General features: G+C 36.1%; 1 pseudogene; it reads left to right on the top strand.

Moving 5' to 3' along the window:
* Nucleotides 1-14,417: 14,417 nt before the first annotated feature.
* LOC148732483 (uncharacterized) lies at nucleotides 14,418-19,433 on the top strand (annotated as a pseudogene).
* The last annotated feature ends 205 nt before the right edge of the window (nucleotides 19,434-19,638 follow it).

Here is a 19,638-nt window from a genome sequence, read left to right as displayed (position 1 = left end):
GTATATATGATGTATTTTGTTTAGGGATGCGTAAAGTTCTGTGCTTAGTAAAGATCTTCTTAAATAAAATGATGTTCATCTCTGAAGCCGATCCGAGAAGGAAACAACATAAAGCAGACCCAATCGATAAAAAAATAAAGGGCGAATTAAGAGTTTCCCCGTATTCTATTTACTGTCTGATTACTGATGAAAGCCAACATATATATACGGGTTATCTGCCAAGATTCAATAGGTTCCAATCAAAGTCAAAGAAAGAGATTATCATTTTCTTTACTCGCTCATCTTTTTGTGTGAAGCTTCTGCTTAACAAAAAAGAAAAAAGAGAAAAAGTAAGAGGATAAAATCTTACCTGTCGTATAAACTCGACCATGTTTCTTTTTCTTCGGCCTCTTCTTGGACCCTTGCTTTTTTCCTAACTTCTGGTTGTTTCTAATACAAACTTCCCCCTTTATAAGCTTTTTGTAATTTTGCTTTGTATCTCCGCTAAAAATACATTTATATATTTTTTCCTTGACAAGTTTCAACACTCTCTATAAAATTTTGACGTAATGAGTTACTAAAGGTTGCTTTCAGACAACAGCAAGGCTAATTGATTCCATTTTCTCCTGAATGTAGGGAAATCAGTATCTCTGATTAAGTATTTTCGGAACGGATGCGATAAGTGACGATTCGCCATTGTCGCGTCCTAATCGTTGACATTGTTTTACATTTGGTTCTGTATATAAAAAAAATTTTATTTTGTATCTATCAAGACATTTAAAGCATTACATATTGTCTTTGTTATTAAGACGGCGATCGCCTTTGCCCATATCAAATGCAGGAGTTTTTAAGCCAGCATTGGAATAGTAAGAAGAATTCGCGCACTGAAACCATAGACTTTACAGTTCTTTAGCTGGAGGCAATAACTCAATTATATTTAAAATTATAAAAAGAAATTCAAAAATAACTTTTTACGTTATCACAACTTCACCATTTGTAAATTGATTCAGATGTCCATCTCTATTTGATAAACAATTAGTGTTGAACATCATCTTATGAAGGGTTGGGGGAACTGACGAGACAAACCAGCCCTCTTTTTTTCGAGTATTTTGTGTATGCCACATTAGCACTTTGGCTGGAGGCATGAAGCCAGTTATCCTTGACATTACAAGTACAGTATTTAAGATTGATTGCTTCCTGTTTTCAAGCGAAACTCTTCATAACAAGTGCATTTTTACAAAAGTGTGGATGAATAGCGTCGCATACCTTTTTAGACTTATGGGAGGAAAAAATGGTCACAAGTGTTTTTTTCCTCTACGTTCTCGACAGTTTTGAGTATGATCTAAGGTATAAGCTATTTTAGCTGAGGCCTGTCTAAACTGGAGCTGACTACAAATTGCCGGAAGAAGAAATGAGAAGAAAAGTGTGGAACGAACCATTTTGCTCTTAAAAAATGTGAACCGAAAAAAATGCCTGTGGATTTTAAACCGGGTGTAAGAAAATAAACAACCATCTCAAGCTTTTAAGAGTTTGCTTTGGCCTATCTCAGCAAGTATCAAAATGGAAAAAGGAGATAAAAGTTCATTATTTAAGACAGTTTAAAACCTGATTTTTCATACCTTGATGATTTCAGACAACTCTCACTCGCGTACCTAAAATCTCTGTGCGTTGACTACTACATTGCTCTACAGCCTAAAAAAATCTCACTTTTAATTTTGAATCCTGCACCGCATCCCTGGTACAGAACAGAAACCCTAGACTAAATGCTGCCCATAATCATTTCAGTGTACTTAAATGTCATTGGGGATGGTAGATTCCTTTCAGTCGGGTTTTTTCATATGTCAGTAATGAGGTATTTCATAATCTCGAGATGTTAACGGCAACAACGAATGAAACCGTTGTACGTCAAACTAATGAAGCATATCCACTTTAGCTATTTGACTCTATACAATACGTATAAGTCTAAATTTCTGTCGAAAATTCATTACATTTCCTTTCTCAACCAAAGTTTGACCCGTACTGCTCAGCATGCCAAGGTATATAATCTCTTCAACTTTTTCGAGAGCGCTCAAAACACTGATAATTTTCAGTGCGATTAGTAATGCATCATGATTAACCAAATATTTGTTCCGTCTTTTAAGCGCCGACTATTATAACACTAAATGAGCCATATTAAATTTTGCTTAAAGATTTTTGTGGAGAACGTATCTCGATTTGTCAGAGGTGATCCTATCGGTATTTACTCAATGCGTCCACGATAAATCACTTATTACTTGACCATTTTATCGTTATCTCAGAGAGAGAATTAATTGATCATTTTATTATTCAAAAGTGACTCTCTCTAAGATGATGCTCGAATAAGGTGTAAGGTGGTAGGGACCACGAAAACCTGTTCACAAGAGGCCTTACATTGAAAACACTCACTTTGGTGGCCAAATGATTGTGAAATGTTCCTCATAATAGAATGATTGTTAAGTAAAAAATGAGTTAATACGAAATTTCGATAGTTAATTGATCTTTATTTGCTACATTCGATCTAAAGTGGAGAAATCGCGGTTATCAAAGCCATCTTTCTGGTAGTTTTCGCGCAGTTGGTAGAGTTAAATGTAAAATAAGGAACAAAAGAAGTTTAAAGTACATTTTCTTAATTCGCTTATTCTTCACAAATTACACTTCCTACTATTACAGTCAGTTTACTCCATTCTTTGATATGTATTTTCAAAAAAATTTGCAATTTCATTCGTCATCATTCATGTTATATATTATCAGTACATTTGTTCATTTCCTTGATATCCCTTTTCTAGCAGCAGGTACTTGGAAATGCGCAGCTAATGACCTTCTTGCTGTTACTTGGAAAACAATCGAAATCGTGCATTACACGCACGGAATTTCCACAGCTTGTATGTTTCTTGCAAGTATGGTATGTTACAATTTTGTTGCACACAATAAGAGATCTGATGCTGTCAGTATTCGAGTTGGTATGAGATAAAGCCAGAGGTGTTTGAGCGAGGATTTGTCTCTGTATTGCGTCACAATCGACTTTTCCATTTCCAGGCGAGAAAAAAGGTGGGTTGGCGTCCACGAGATCAATGGAACCAAGTAACAGAGCCAACAAGATGGCGACTGTAAAAGCGTGGACAATCTGGAAATAGAATAATTACACAGGAAAGTACAATATTAATTAAAGTCAAATAAAACCAATTCTCAATTCTTGACTCACTACAAAGTTTACATGTTATTTTGCACGGAGGAGGCTGCAGTAGATGATTTATCTCATCAAAGTTTCATTTCATCTCCTCAGTTGAATAGAAACTTGAAAGGAAACAGCGAGTTAAGAAAAAAATGATAATAACCGCACCTGTTTTGGATTGATGAACATTTTGTATTTTGTGATTCTTTTACGTCTTTTTCCGATGGCAGACAGGTATCTATGAAGTTTTCCTCAGCTACTGATGCATAATCTTCTCCTCATAAGCTCTTATATATCCTCCATAAACTAAAAATATCGAAATTTTCCCTTTCCGTAAACGATGAAATCTGCATCCTCTGGGTCCGTTTCAGATGGTGGCCAAGTTTTCGTCAATCAATTCTCGTGGTTGAATGCTTTTAAGAATGAATGCACCTGAATGCATCTGAGTGCATCTTGATGATGAAAGACATTAACGAAAGGAACATACGTGGGATTGGTATGTAGATAAAAGTAGTCTTTGAGAACGATCTCAAAAATCCTCTTAAAAATCTTATTCTAGTGGAACGTTCCAAACCATACGGAAGATTCGTCTGCATTCCTTAATTGTATCAGCTACGGAAGCGACTTATGATGCGAAAAAGATCATACCAGTTGCAGAAAAATGAGTCGCTGTATTTAGTCAGTGAACCGTAAGTGGTAAGCGAAGGTAAAAAAGGCATCATTGATTCGGATTTTACGATTAAACTACCGATACTTATACATTAGAGTACCCAAGCGCGAGGACCTGCAATAGATCCAGTAATATTTCATTGCGGAAGACCTTGCACAAAATCCTTATCATTTAATTTATTTATGTGTGGCATACTATGATACTAAAGCACTTGTCTCCGATAGTGACCTGAAGCATCTGTAGTTAAGCTATTGTTTTAGAAACTAGTTCTTTTGAAATCGAGGAACGGGCAAATGACTACAATTTAAAGTTTGGCTAGGAAACCAGCGGACTACATCAAATACTAGGAAACTCCTTAGACCATCATTAATCGTGCCCTAGGTATTAGAACAATATTCTTTTTATGAGCTTCCATAGGATAAAAATAAATGGAAAGGCTAACGAACGTAGGTTGCCTCCTATTATTGGTCGTCGTATATTTCGTTTTTGTTTTCTGCCGGTCAGTCAAATTATGAAAGTTAAAAGTTATTCGTAACTGTTGCTGATATTTAGAAATGATTCTCTCTCCAAGATGTCATTTAATGTACCATTCAAGGAGTGAATATCACACAAACTGTCGCAAAGGGAAAAGAGTTTAGGAATTAAGGATGTTAAAAAAAAATTCCAATGACGAAATCCATCTCCACACTACTGAATGAGGTCATTTATTTCACCTGCTCCCTCATTTTCTTTCACCTCTTTCATCTCATAACGGGAAGTAAGTTATTTAAAGATGTATCTTCCTGTAATGCCACGGATAATAAGAAAACTGCCTCGAGCAAAATTTCTGATACGCAACAATTAAAGTGCACCTAAACCCAAAATTTCTTTTTCGCTTAACGAAATAAGCTTATTTTTTGGAGTATTTCTGTGCAAAATTTTTTTAATTTGCTCAAATCTTTAATTTTCTATGCCCAGTCAAAATACGGAAAATCGGCCGCCATCTTGCCCCACGACCGAGTTTAAAGAAGAATGGCTCTAGCGGGTAATGTGACGTCAAATCGAGAACACGAAAGTCTGCATCTCACACATTTTCACTTGTTTGGGAAGATTGTCGTCGATATTGTCCGAAATATGCCGACTAGGTGTGTTGTATGAAGAATGTATGAAGCGCGATACCCTCTTGCAAATTTCGCACGTTGCTACATCCTTCTACAACACACTTAGTCGGCATATTTTCGGACAATTATCGACTACAACCTTCCTAAACAAGTGAAAATGTGTGAAATGCAGACTTTCGTGTTCTCGATTTGACGTCACATTACCCACTAGAGGCATTCCTCTTTAAACTCGGTCGTGGGGCAAGATGGCGGCCGATTTTCCGTATTTTGACTGGGCATAGAAAATTGAAGATTTGAGCAAATAAAAAAATTTTTGCGCAGAAATACTCAACAAGATAAGCTTACTTCGTTAAGCGAAAAAAATTTTTTGGGTGTAGGTGCACTTTAATGTTAAAAAACAAAATGAGGCTAGTTTCAATTTTCTACCCAACGTCACCGTTAGAGAATTCAAAGTAAATTTATTATCCAAAAGTGGGTGGGCGCTTTCACCTTAAAAATATCGTTTGATGGCTTATTAGGACTCGGTGGGGTTCAACGACTGAAATATCTAACACTCGAATAGATTGTACATTTTCGAGAGTTAGAGAGGACACAGTCTTTAAAAGACCCTAAAAACTGCACAAGCAAATGTTTAGAACTCAATTAACAATAAAAAGTGTAGGAACTTTTGAAAATCAGTTAGTGATTATAGAATAACATTAAGTTGTGTATAAACTTCTTAATAAATCCATTTTCTGTAACAGACAGTGATAGATCAATGGCCTGTATACAACTTTTAGAACTGTTCCGTTTCGAAAATGTTTGTTCTGGAATACTATTTTCAAATCGTTTTTCTATCAGAAGTGGATAGCCAATGATTTTTAATACTAATTAAATGTACGAATAATATTAAGCTTTTCAGATAGTTTCACTCCCATTCATAAAGAAGAAAAAGTAGGTTTAGTTTGGGGAGAGTTCTTACAGTTCATATACGTTTTAAAATTTGGATATATCAACAAAGTTGAAATGGTAAATTGGCCACCGTAACGATTACAAAAGCTGACGTTTCGAGCGTTAGCCCTTCGTCTGAGCCCATTCGCTCCGACGAAAGGCTAACGCTCGAAACGTCAACTTAAGTACATCGGGGGATCGTAAGGAATTCTTGTGAGTGTTGCTTACGTTGTTTTTAATGCGGACGTGGGCATTATGACTATCCACTTTATCTTCAAACATAGAGCCGCATTTTATTCATTTATCACAGAAAGCTTTGTACGGCAACCATATTAAAAGCAAATCTTCCACACTGCGCATGTTCCGCCGCCATTTCGTATTCGATTTCTCGGCATGTATAGAAGAAGTCGCAGTCGTCATGTAGTTCTTTGATTGCATGCAATTTACCGATGAGAAGTGATAGTTATAGAATTCGTGCAATTTGTAAAAGTAAAATTAAATCTTAGTAGGACAATATGGTCAAATACAGGAATTCTGGGGTAGACTGAACTGACCTGACTTAAAGAAGCTAAACTTAAAGAATAAACGCAGGATCATTTCAACATCAATTATATTTTCTAATTTTTTGGTTACTAGAAATAGAGGGTAGGTGGAGAAGACTAAATCAAATGGTCATACGCCAAAGTTGTGATAAATCTTCGAATCTTAGCCCATTGTAGGCTATTTTTCTGCAATTAAGGGTACATAACTAGACGTAATTTTATTTCATAGTCGAGAAGAAGTACATTTTTTTGTTATATAATGATATGATTTAACAATGATTTCTCGGTCGGCTTGTTGCAGTTGATTAGAACCTAAAAGGTTAAATTTCATAGTCACTAGCCATATGAAAGGAACGAGTTTCTAACAACTGCAAGGGTTTGAAGAGAAGTATTAATTTTAACTGTTTAGGGTGGCATTGTTTATCTGAATACTCTTATTTTTATTTGTAGAAAATAAGAATAGCAATTGAATCTTATAGAGTCATCATCTACGTTTGCAAAATCAATATATATTCGGTACATTTTTTCTTTTAGTCAAAGCGTTTCACCTTCGAAAATGAAGCGTAGATTTGGCAAATTGATCGTTTCGAGTTATATATATTTATGAATACGAAAGCTATATCAATAATAATGATAGCGGTTGTGTTATGGATCCAGTAAAACATAGAAACTCTGAAATAGACAATTTGAAGCTCAGTGTAATAATTATATGCCACTGATGGTCGTCAAGTCTTTTCAGTCGTGCCGCTGGAGTGAGACGTTTTTTATTATTAAGTACGTTACGGGGTATTTCATCGACAATCTGTTAACAAATGCTAATTTTTTTTTAACTGAACGTAACTGTTTTACGTCAAACCGGTGAAGCATATCCACTTTAGCTTTCGGACTCTTTAAGTTTACATTACGTAGACCACAAACATTTTTTTCACCGAAACCTGATCACAATAAAGTACTAGTTTCGAGCAAAAGTGCTTATGGGCAACAATCAAATCAGCTCAATAGCAAGTATAGGGCTGAGATAAGTTCTCTACTCGAGAATTCAAAGCCGTTGGTTTACAGTGCATGGCCAAAAGTGAATGCGTATATACTTTGATCGCTAATCAGGAATTTGATGACTGATTGATTTAATAACTCGAACAAATTACGGGCTTTTGGAGAGTTATAGAGGATATTTTCTCTAAAAAATACACAAGCAAAATATTAGATACTAAACAACAAAAGAATAGATACTTTTTAAAATCAATCAGTAATTATAGAATAATTGTTTGCAACGAACAGTGAACGAAGAGTGAAAGAATACATAATTTCCACAACCGTTCCTTTTATACTAAACTATTAACTAAATAATTTACATGCCAGAAATGGATTGCAAATTAATACACCATTTTGATGCTAAATAAAATATACTCAAAAGATATATAGATAAATAAATAAATGATTCTCACTCTCATTAAAAAGAAGAAAGGATATATTCCGTGAAGGAAGATGTCATAAAAGCAGTAACTGAGTCGGGATTACTAAAACAAACCTTAGTATATAGAGATACCTTTTTGAAAAAGGAAGCCGACGTATTTTAATTACAAATTGTTCAACTGGTTGTTGAAATCAAGGTTTTCCGATATTTTTTTTTCAGTTAGATGCAGTAGCTTTTTCTTTATGTTTCACCGAGTATAATCGATACTAATATTTGTAGAATTGATGTCAAAATATCTTAGGGTTCCACACACGTCAGTTGCTTGGCATCCTTTTAATTCCGAGCTTCGAGGCTTCAAGGTTCGACATCTCCACTACCATCTTTTCACTGGAAACTCTCTTCGTTATTATTTTATAAAGTTGGAAATTTGATAAAAAAAATTGCTAAAGGTGGACCTAAGTCTGTGTACAAGTTTCTGATACCAACATTTGAAAGGATAACTAAAGAAAGGCGTGGAATTTGTGTTAGGAAGCCAAAGTACCCAATTTTCGCAGAGAATTCAATAATTGTTATTGGTTGATACATAAAGTAGAATCATAAACGAAATTGAATCTATTGTCCTCTCTCCGGTTGCTTTAGATCGAACGGGGTTTTACAATCGTTTGGCTGGTGCCCCTTTCACTTAGTAGTACAGATTATTCTGACATATAAAGGGCCATCTGTTGCAGTCAAGAAATAGGGTAGTTACATGTACTCTTGCAGATTCTAATTGATTTCGCAATACGGAGACCGTTACATTTTCTGTGGAACCCTGATTACGTAAATTATCTAATACTCTCAGTTTTACATTGGCGTTTTTCTTTTCAACCAATTGGTGTCCTGTATTGTTTATCAAATCATTATATGCCAACTCTGTAACATTTTGAGTTGCTTGAGGTTTCGGTGATAATTTTACTGAGCGATTTAAAATGCTGCGTAATTCGCCGAAGACTTGTTACGTCTTTAAGTGCAAATACTAAACGCTAAAACTCTACAGGAGCCGAGTTAGAATTTGCTGGAAGGTCTCTTTGAAGAAAATATATCGATTTGTTAGTGGAGACAATGTGGCCATAATTAATTACTACTTTGGTAGCCATTTTATCGGAGTGTCGCCGACGCAATTGTAAAATTAACTATTCACTGAATTACACTCTTAGATGACCACAGCCATCTTTCTCCCTATTTTCGTGCAAAAATATACTTTCTCATAACATTTTACTGAAAAAGATTTACAAGGGAATATCAAAGTACATTTTTTTTTTAATTTGCATTTATACTTAGCAAAGTACATTAACATGTTACTGATGTCCGTCATATCCACATTTGGATCATGCGCATAAATAATATAAGTTTTATCTTTTTTTTAATCATTTCTGTAAGATATCATCAAGACATTTGTTTATCAACTTTGTATGATCTGTTTAGCAACAACCAATGGGAAACCCGCAATTTAGGTTTTTCTTACCGTTTTGTGGAAAACAATAGGGAACTTTAGCATCACGTTTACGGCAAACGGCGAACCTGAGGAGGTCACATGACCGCCGCTTTGCCGTCACGTTTGCAGTTTGCGCTTCCAGTTTCGACGGGAAGAAGGCGCTCCAGCCGTAAGTGACTTACGGGAAGATTTTTTGGCTACTTAACGAAACCAACTTACGTTTGACGCTTTTAGTAAGAATTTTCTACCATTTTTGGATCCAAATGTGGTTTTTTTGTGATTATAAAACAATGTATTTTGCATGATCTAAATGGAAGAAAGCCGAGTGGCGAAAGAACTTGAAAACAAAATGGCGGCTCGAAGTTCCTAAACATGTGCATGCAAAGAAGCACAGTTATGGAGTTCTGTATCAATGTATGCCTTCTTCCATTTCTAGAAAATGCCTTTTAGATAGCCAAACACTTGCCAAGAGGTGATGCTGGCGACCGAAGTGGCCCAGCCAAGGCCAAAATTCCCGCTGACTATAAGGAAATTCCGAGGGTACTTTCCCCTTTTTTTTCGGAGGACAAAAAACTCGTCGTGCTCTCAGAGCGAGCTTGTAGAGAAAGGATGAATGGCCTTAACTCAAAATACCTTGAAGAAGATAAAAAGGCTCTTAAAGGTGGGCTTTTCCCGCCAAAAGACGTCAACACCATGCTAGATTCAATTTTGGTGACGACGGCAAACGGGAAACTTCAAACCGCTAGCAGCCGTTTGCCGTTTGCAGTAAACGCGATGCTAAAGGTCCCTATTGAGTAAAGTCGTGCGTTGCATGCATACACCGGCAGTAACCGTCCTTTCTATAGCATCAATCAATAGTTAGATATTCTAGTCTTCTCGGATAGGGACGAATAAATGGAGGTCCCGTCTCCTACAGGGTTGGTGGTAGGAGACGTTAATTTCCCACACACGAGATTACTGTGTGATGGATTTCCTCTCCTGGGTGGGATGGGTGGGTTTAAACGGCCCGCAGTAATTGGGGCAAGACGTTGCGGTGTCCCTGCCTGTCGGCGAATTTTGTAGAGATATTAGATTATATGATGTATTTAGTTTAGGGATGTGTCAAATACAGTGCTTAGTTAAGGTCTTGAGGAAAAAAATGGTCACAGGCGTTTTTTTTCCCTCTACGTTCTCGAAAGTTTTATGTATGATCCAAGGTATAAGCTATTTTAGCTTGAGGCCTGTCTAAACTAGAGCTGACTAGAAATTGCCAGAAGAAGAAAGGAAACGAAAATTGTGAATGAATGAACCGTTTTTCCCTTATCTAAAGTAAAAAAATGCATCTAGATTTTAAACCGGGTGTAGAAAAAAAAAAATAAAAAAAACAACCATCTCAAGCTTTTAAGAGTTTGCGGTGGCCTATCCCAGCAAGTCTCAAAATAGAAAAATTTCATTACTGAAGACAGTTTCGAACCTCATTAAGTACGCTGATTTTCATACCTCGGTGATTTCAGACAACTCTCACATGCGTAGCTTAAGTCTCTGTGCATTGCTCTGCAGCGTAATAAAGTCTCACTTTTAATTTTCAATACTGCATCGCATCCCTAGTGCAGAATAGAAACCCTAGAATAAATGTGGCTATAATCATTTCAGTGTACTTAAATGTTATTGGGAATGGTAGATTCCTTTCAGTCGGGCTGCTGGCGTAAGGGATTTTTTCATATATCAGTAATGAGGTATTTCATCTTCAGATGTTAACGACAGCAGCGAATGAAACTGTGTTACGTCAAACTAATGCAGCATATCCACTTTAGCTCTTTGACTCTTTACAATACTTATAAGTCTAAAGTTCTGTCGAAAGTTCATTACAAAAAAAAAGTCAGATCCAGTTTTGACCAATCTTATCTTGGTGCTTTTCTTTCTCAACCAAATTCTGACCCGTACTGCTCATCATTCCATGGTATATAATCTCTTCAAATTTTTCAAGAGCGCTCAAATCATTGATAATTTTCAGTGCAATTAGTATTGCTTCATGATTAACCAAATATTTGTTCCTTCTTTTAAGCGCCAACTGCTATAACACTAAATGAGCCCTATTAAATTTTGCTGAAAGGTTTTTGTGGAAAACGTATCTCGATTTGTCAGAGCTGATCCTATCGGTATCTTCTGTGTCCACAATAAATCACTCATTACTTGACCATTTTATGTTTCTCTAAAAGAGAGAATTAATTGATTATTTTATTATTCAAAACTGGCACTCTAAGATGATGCCCGAATATGGTGTAAGGTGCTCAGTAGTGGCCGCGAAAACCTGTGCACGAGAGGCCTGACATTGAAAGGTAGAATACACTCGCTTTGGCGGCCAAATGATTGTTAAATGTTCCTCAAAATAGAATGACTGTTAACTAAAAACTGTGTTAATACAAAATTTCGATAGTTCATTGATCTTTATTTGCTACATTCGATCTAACTTAAAAGTTTTCGCGCAGTTAGTAGAGTTACATGTAAAACGTCTACAAAGGAAATTTAAAGTACATTTTCTTAATTCGGTAATTCTTCACAAATTACATTTCGTAGCATTATAATCACTTTACCCCATTATTTGATATGTATTTTATAAAAAGTTGCAGTTTTATTTTTCATCATTTCTGTTATATATTATCAGTACATTTGTTCATTCCTTTGATATCCCTTTTTTTTAGCAGCAGGTACTTGGAAATGCGCAGCTAATGACTCTCTTGCCGTTGTTTGGAAAACAATCGAAATCGTGCATTACACGCACGGAATTTCCACAGCTTGTATGTTTCTTGCAAGTATGGTATGTTACAATTTTGTTGCACACAATAAGAGATCTGATACTGTCGGTATTCGAGTTGGTATGAGAGAAAGCCAGAGGTGTTTCAGCGAGGATTTGTCTCTGTATTGCGTCACAATCGACTTTTCCATTTCCAGGCGAGAAAGAAGGTGGGTTGGCATCCACGAGGTCGAAGGAACCAAGTGACAGAGCCAAAAACATGGCGACTGTAAAAGCGTGGACAATCTGGAAATAGGAAAATGCACAGGAAAGTGCAATATTAATTGAGGTCGAATAAAACTGTATCGGTTCTTGAATCACTATAAAGTTAACATGTTATTTTGCACGGAGAAGGCTACAGTAGATGGTTCCTTTCTTCAAAGTTTCATTTCATCTCATCAGTTGAGTAGAGACTTGAAAGAAAACAGCGAGTTAAGAAAAAAATGATAATAACCCCACCTGTTTTGGATTGATGAACATTTTGTATTTTGCGATTCTTTTACGTCTTCTCGCGATCGCACACAGGTATCTATGAAGGTTTCCTCAGCTACTGATGTATAGTATTCTCCTCATAAGCTCTTATATATCCTCCATAAACTAAAAATATCGAAATTTTCCCTTTCTGTAAACGATGAAATCTGCATCCTTTGGGTCCGTTTCAGATGGTGGCCACGTTTTCGTCAATCCGGCAATTTTCGTGGCTGAATGCTTTTGAGAATAAATGCATCTGAATGTAGTGCATCTTGATGTTGACAGACATTAATGAAACGGAGCATAGGTGGGATTGGAATGTAGATAAAAATATTCTTTGAGAACGATCTTAAAAATGTTTTTTAAAATCTTATTCTAGTTAAGCGTTCTAAACCATATAGAAGATCCGTCTCCATTCCACAATTTTATCCGCTACGGAAGCAACTAGTGATGCGAAGAAGATTAAACTAGGTGCAGAAAAATGAGTTGCTCTATTTAGTCAGTGAACCGTAAGTGGTAAGCGAAGGTAAAAAATTAAAAGCATCAATGATTCGGATTTTACGATTAAACTACAGATACTTATACATTAGAGTACCCAAGCGTGAGGACCAATATTGGCTCCAGTAATGTTTCATTGCGGAAGACCTTGCACAAAGTCCTTATCATTTAATTGATTTATGTGTGGCATACTATGATCAAAAGCACGTGTCTCCGATAATCACCTGAAGCATCTATGGTTAAGCCATTGGACAAAGGACTACAATTAAAAGTTTAGCAAGGAAGCCAGCGGACTACATCACATACAAGGGAGCTCATTAGACCTTCATCAATCGTGCCCAAGGTATTAGAGCAATATTATTTTTATGAGCTTCCATAAGATAAAAATAAATGGAAAGGCTAATGAACGTAGGTTGCCTCTTATAATTGGTCCTCGTATATTTCGTTTTTGTGTTAAACCAGTCAGTCGAATTACGAAAGTTAAAAGTTATTCGTAACTGTTGCTGATATTTAGCAATGAGTCTCTCTCTAAGATCTCATTTATTGTACCATTCAAAGACTGAATACCACACAAACTGTCGAAGAGGGGCAAAATTTTAGGAATTAAGAATGTTAAAAACGAATTTCCAACGACTAAACCTATCTCTACACCACTGAATGAGGTCGTTTATTTCACCTCTTGCCCCATTTTCTTTCACCTGTTTCATCTCAAAACGGGAAGTAAATTCTTTAAAGATGTGTCTTCCTGTACTGCCACGGATAATGTGAAAACTGCCTCGAGCAAGTGCTGATACGCAACAATTATATGGTCAATATAAAATGAGGCGAGTTTCAGTTTTCTATCCAACGTCATCGTAAGAGAATTCAAAAGTAAATTCATCATCCAAAAGTGAGTGTGTGCTTTTACCTTAAAAATTTTTTTTAATGGCTTATGAGGATTCGGTGTGGTTCAACGACTGAAATATTTACAACTCGAGTAGAGTTAGAGAAGACACAGTCCTTAAAAGACCCTAAAACTGCACAAGAAAATGTGTGAAACTCAATCAACAAAAAAAAGTTTAGAAACTTTTGAAAATCAGTTAGTGATTATAGAGTAACATTTAGTTCTATATAAACCTTTTAAAAATGTCATTGTCTGTAACAGACAGTGAGAGATCAATGACCTGTATAAAACTTTTAGAACTGTTCCGTTTCGAAAATGTTTGTTCAGGGATACTATTTCAATTAAAAGTCGTTTTACTATCAGAGGTGGGTGGCCAATGATTTTTAATAATCAAATGTACTTAAAGACGCTAAGATTACAGAATAAACACAGGATCATTTTAACATCAAAACTACCCATATAATAATATTTTCTTATTTTTTTAGTCACTAAAATGGACGGTAGGAGGTAAGACTCATACAAATAATCACACGCCAAAGCTATGTTAAATATTTGAATCTCAACCTATTGTAGGCTTTTATTCTGCAAATAACGGTACACATCTAGACGTAATTGAATTGATAGCCTGGATGAAATACATTTTTTTCTTATATAATGATGTGGTATTAACAATGATTTTTTCAAAATGAACTGTAAGTCAGTCGGCTTGTTTCAGTTGATTAGTACATAAGAAGTTACATTTCATAGTTGCTAGCCATATGAAAGGAAAGTGTTTCCAGTAACTGTAAAGGTTTAAGGAGAAGTATTTATTCTAACTGTTTAGCGTGGCTTTGTTCATCTGAATACTCTTATTTTTATTTGTAGAAAATAAGAATAATATAGTAATTGAATCTTACAGGGCCCTCATCTAAGTTTGTAAAATCAATCTATGTACCTTACATTTCTTTTATCAGCATAGCCAGTGAGGCATTGGTGAGATACAGTCTTTAAAAGCGTTTTACCTTCGAAAATGAAGCGTAGATTTGGCAAGTTGATCGTTTCGCGTTATATATATATATATTTATGAATACGAAGATTATATCAATAATAGTGATCGCAGTTGTGTTATGGATTCAGTAAAACATAGAAACTCTGAAATAGACAATTTGAGGCTCAGTTTAGTAATTACATGTATATGTCATTGAAGGTCGTCGAATCTTTTCAGTGGTGCCGCTGGAGTAAGACGGTTTTTATTTTTAAGTCATGGGGTATTCCATTGACGATATTTTAACGAACGCTATTTTTTTGTCTTTTTCTTTTTAATGAACGTAACCGTTCTACGTCAAACCAATGAAGGATATCCACTTTAGCTTTCAAACTCTTAATTTTTACATTACGTAGAGCACAAAAATTTTTTCACCGAAACCTAATCACAAGAAAATGTCTAGTATCTCTCAATTTTACCCTGGTGTTTTTTCTTTTCCAGCCAGTCACTAATCTGTATTTTTCATCATGCCATGGTACAGAATCTCTTCAACGATCTCAACAGCGCTCAAACTGTTTAGCGTCTCAATAATAATTTTCACAGCGACTTGCAATGCTTCATGATTCGCCAAAGGTTTGTTGCGTGTTTCAAGCGCCAAACACTGATACTCTAGATGTGCCATTTTAGATTTTCTGAAAGATTTTTTACAAAAAATTTATTTCTCGATTATCAGTGGCAACGTCATTGGTGGCTTCAAAACTCCTTACTTAAAAGTAATGATTAAGAACATTAAATAATTGAGTAGTCATACGGGCAATTTCTGAATTTTAAATCATCTAATTGATTGATACTGACACTCTGACATAAGGTATAGGGTACTAATGGCTTCGAAAACCTGTCCCTGAAAATTCCAAATCCTTCGCAGTACTCTGTCTGTGATAGGAAGGATGCTTGTTTGAGTTTTTGTCAAACATCTGTTGTTACCTGTTAACAATTTAATGCAAAACGTTGTATAATCAATAAATCTTTATTTGATATTTGAAATATACTACCCCATCTGATGGAGAACACGGGAACTATAAAAGAGAGAATGAAAATTGTAGCTTCCTCTAAAAATAGCAAATATGTCCAGGATTTTGGGCTCTTTAAAATGAGCATGGTAAATTGTCCTCACTGATAAAAGTTCACTCAAATTCACAATTCAGTCAAATATGAAGTAGTGTGATAATGTTCAAAAATCTATTCATATATGTGAATTATTTGCTAAAAAACACCTCCATTCAATCCTGGACATAACTGCCAGATAGTGGTCAGGGGAAGCAAAATATTCTAGAAGCTGAATTCACTTTCCACTGACAATAACTTAAATGTAAGCTCCTTAATTAATGAAATTGCTCAAAATATATATATCTTATTAGACGTTTTGTTGTGTAGTATCGCTGAGTATTTTTACGAGTTGTGCCGTATTTTGACGAGCCCTACGGTCTCGTCAAAATACAAATAACGAGTAAAAATACTCAGCGATACTACACAACGAAAGGTCTAATAAGTTATTTATTATCCAACACGCCAAACTGTTATTTCAGTGCGGGCGAATTTCGCGGATATTTATTTACGAAGAGTGCGTGACAGAAGTATGCGAAGCGGAAAGGAATGGACGCGTTGTGTTGCTGTTTCTATTTTCTTCGTTAAATGAAGAAATTTTCTGGTCGTCAAGCTGTTTTTCTTTGTTCGATTCATCAAGTAAACTTGGATCTATATTTGTCAGCCATTCTTCATCGTCGGAAATATGATCCAAATTGTCCGCCACTTGTTTTTTTTCGCTCCCGCGATGCGAGAAAACCTGTTTAACTAGTACTCTACGATAGACGAGTACAAATACCGCGTGGCATTTGTACTCGTCCGTGGCGTTATTTGTACTCGTCTAAGTGTAGTTGGATAATAATACATTTTATTCATGCACATCGTCATGATTCACCTAATTTCGTCAATGAGGACTGGGGTAATTCTCAAGGAAGCAATGAACCAGAACTCCCAGAAGAGGATTTTGCTGAGAGACCACAAGAACAAAACGATTCAATGCTTCTCTCAGATAAATGTGGCGTGCTCATTTATTGGCTTTTATTGTTCTTATTTTCCTGGCAGTCTGGATTTTCTGTAACAGATTCAGCAACGGAGATGTCACTTAAATTTGCCAAACACTTTGTACAAGTTCAATAAAGATCTCGGGCTTTTGAACAGTGATGATTTCGTCAAGTATGTCGTCTGTCCAAAGTGCAAAACTTTGTATGGCTACAACGACTGTGTCAAGAATCATTTTGGGAGGCAAGCGTCAGCTCGCTGTACCTCTGTTCCCTGGTTTAGGCACCCCCATAGGGCAAGAAGAGGTGAGTCAACACCCAAAGTAACTTAATATAGCTTTACACAATAACTAGGATTATTATTCCCTAAATTTTTTTTTCATTTCTGAGTGGTTTACAATACAATGCTAATTCAAATTAACCAGCCAGCACTGATCCCCACTCCCCTTCAGAATTACTTGTTAACTCCCTTGGGTGTGTATGGATATTAGCTGGAACCAATTAATTAGAGTCACATGTAGATTTGATCAAGCAAATGAAAAAATAATAAATAAATATAAACTTCAAATACACTTTAAAATAATAATAGTTTACAAATTTACTGTTATAAAGTTTATAAATTCTTTGTAACAACTGCTTAGGAGACCTGGATTTTGGAACAAGTGTCAGGAGTGGAGAAAGCAGGAGTTACCTAACAATGTCAAAACTGACATATACGAAGGAAATGTATCGAAAGAGCTATCATCAACTGGTTTTCTTTCGCATGTCAACAGCCTAGCTGTTATGCTAAATAATTTGGATATATCAACAAAGTTGAAATGGTAAATTGGCCACGGTAACGATTACAAAAGGTGACGTTTAGAGCGTTAGCCCTTCGTCGGAGCGAATGACGAAGGGCTAACAAATTTACCATTTCAACTTTGTTGATATATCCAAATTATTTCGTTACCCCACCGACGCAGCCCCAAACAGTTTATTTAGAAACGATCAGCCTTTATTCATATGTTATGCTAAATGTTGACTGGTTTAGGCCACATAAACATTCTCCTGGATCTGTGGGAGTGATTTACCTTGTGTTGCTCAATCTGACTCGCCATGAGAGGTACAAACTGGACAATATTATTGTCGTGGGTATTTTACCTGGGCCCTCAGAACCAAAACTAACTACTAACACTTTTCTTGAACCATTTTTCAGGGAATTATAGACACCCTGGGCTTGTAAATTTCGTTTCACTGTCTGTGGAAGTTTCTGTAAGCTGCTTATCAAAGACATCCCAGCCACAAGAAAAATTGGTGGATTTCTTGGTCACATGGCATCTCAAGGATGTTCCTGCTGCAAGAAACACTTTATGTCTGGAGAGGGGTTTTGATAGAGAAAACTGGAAACCTAGAAACTCTTCAGAACACAAGAGAGCAGCAAAGGGTACACTGGAAGAAACCAGCCCTGCCGCACAACAAAGACTCTGTTCTGAGTTAGGAGCCAGGTGCTCAGTTTTACAAGAACTAGAGTACTTTGACTGTATACGCTATTTTGTGGTGGACCCAATGCATAATCTTTATCTTGGGACAGCTAAACACATGATGAAGAATGGGTGGTTGAATGAGAAAAATGAATTCCTTAGTGATAAGTACTTTCAAAGAATCCAAGAGCTGGTAGATTCTATGACAGTTCCTCAAGATATTGGTCGTATACCTGGAAAGATTTCATCAAGATTGGACATTAGTGTATTCATTGTTTTCTCCTAAAGGAATCCTACCTGAAGAGCACCTGCAGTGTTGGCGTTTCTTTGACCTTTCCTGCAAGACTCTAGGCAAGAGAGTTCTGACTGGCAATGATATTGAGATTGGAGACAAGCATCTAATGCAATTTTGCAAAACATTTGAGACATTGTATGGAAAGGATCTTGTCACTCCCAACATGCATCTACATGGCCATTTAAAGGAGTGCTTACTAGATTATGGTCTATTTTATTCCTTCTGGTGTTTCAGTTATGAAAGGTTTAATAGTGTTCTGGGTTCTTATCAGACAAATAGCCGTTCAATTGAAATTCAGTTAATGAGGAAGTTTTTATGCAAACTAAAGTGAAAGACTTCAGCTACCCTGAGATGTATCAGGATTCATTTATGGAGTTTTTTTACACTTACCCGGCAGAGTTCAGGGTCCGTCAAAGTTACTCAGGAGCCAATAGAGCAGTACTTTAGTCTTCAAGAGCACGGAGATGTATCAGTTCACCATTTAAATCGTTGTGACTGGACTGCTGGAAAGAATTGAATTTTTCCAATTAGTGTCAACACCAAAAGATGGAACTCTAGACAAAAGATTTGTGAAGATTTGAGTGTGCTGAGATCAGTTTATCAAGAGCTTTTGGGATTTGATGATAGAACTATTATTGACATGCCCCACACTATCACAGAGTTCAAAGCTGTAAAAGTCGGGTCCGTGAAAAAACTCATTGATATTTGAATAAATATATATGCCCACCACTCACAAAGCACAAGTAAGGTACACCAACAATCATTCGCCTTGTATTAATGTTAAATGTTTGTGCCATTCCATGATCCAAAAAAATAAGCAAAAGAACATTAAAGTATAATGTACAAGATTAATTGGACCATGGAGCCCCAATTGAGATTTGCTTTTTTTCCGTTCTATTCCTTTCTTCATTGTC

Source organism: Stylophora pistillata, chromosome 4 (assembly GCF_964205215.1).
Source record: "Stylophora pistillata chromosome 4, jaStyPist1.2, whole genome shotgun sequence".
Lineage (NCBI taxonomy): Eukaryota > Metazoa > Cnidaria > Anthozoa > Scleractinia > Pocilloporidae > Stylophora > Stylophora pistillata.
Note: the sequence above shows the minus strand (reverse complement) of the source record. Positions and strands in the feature narration are given on the sequence as shown.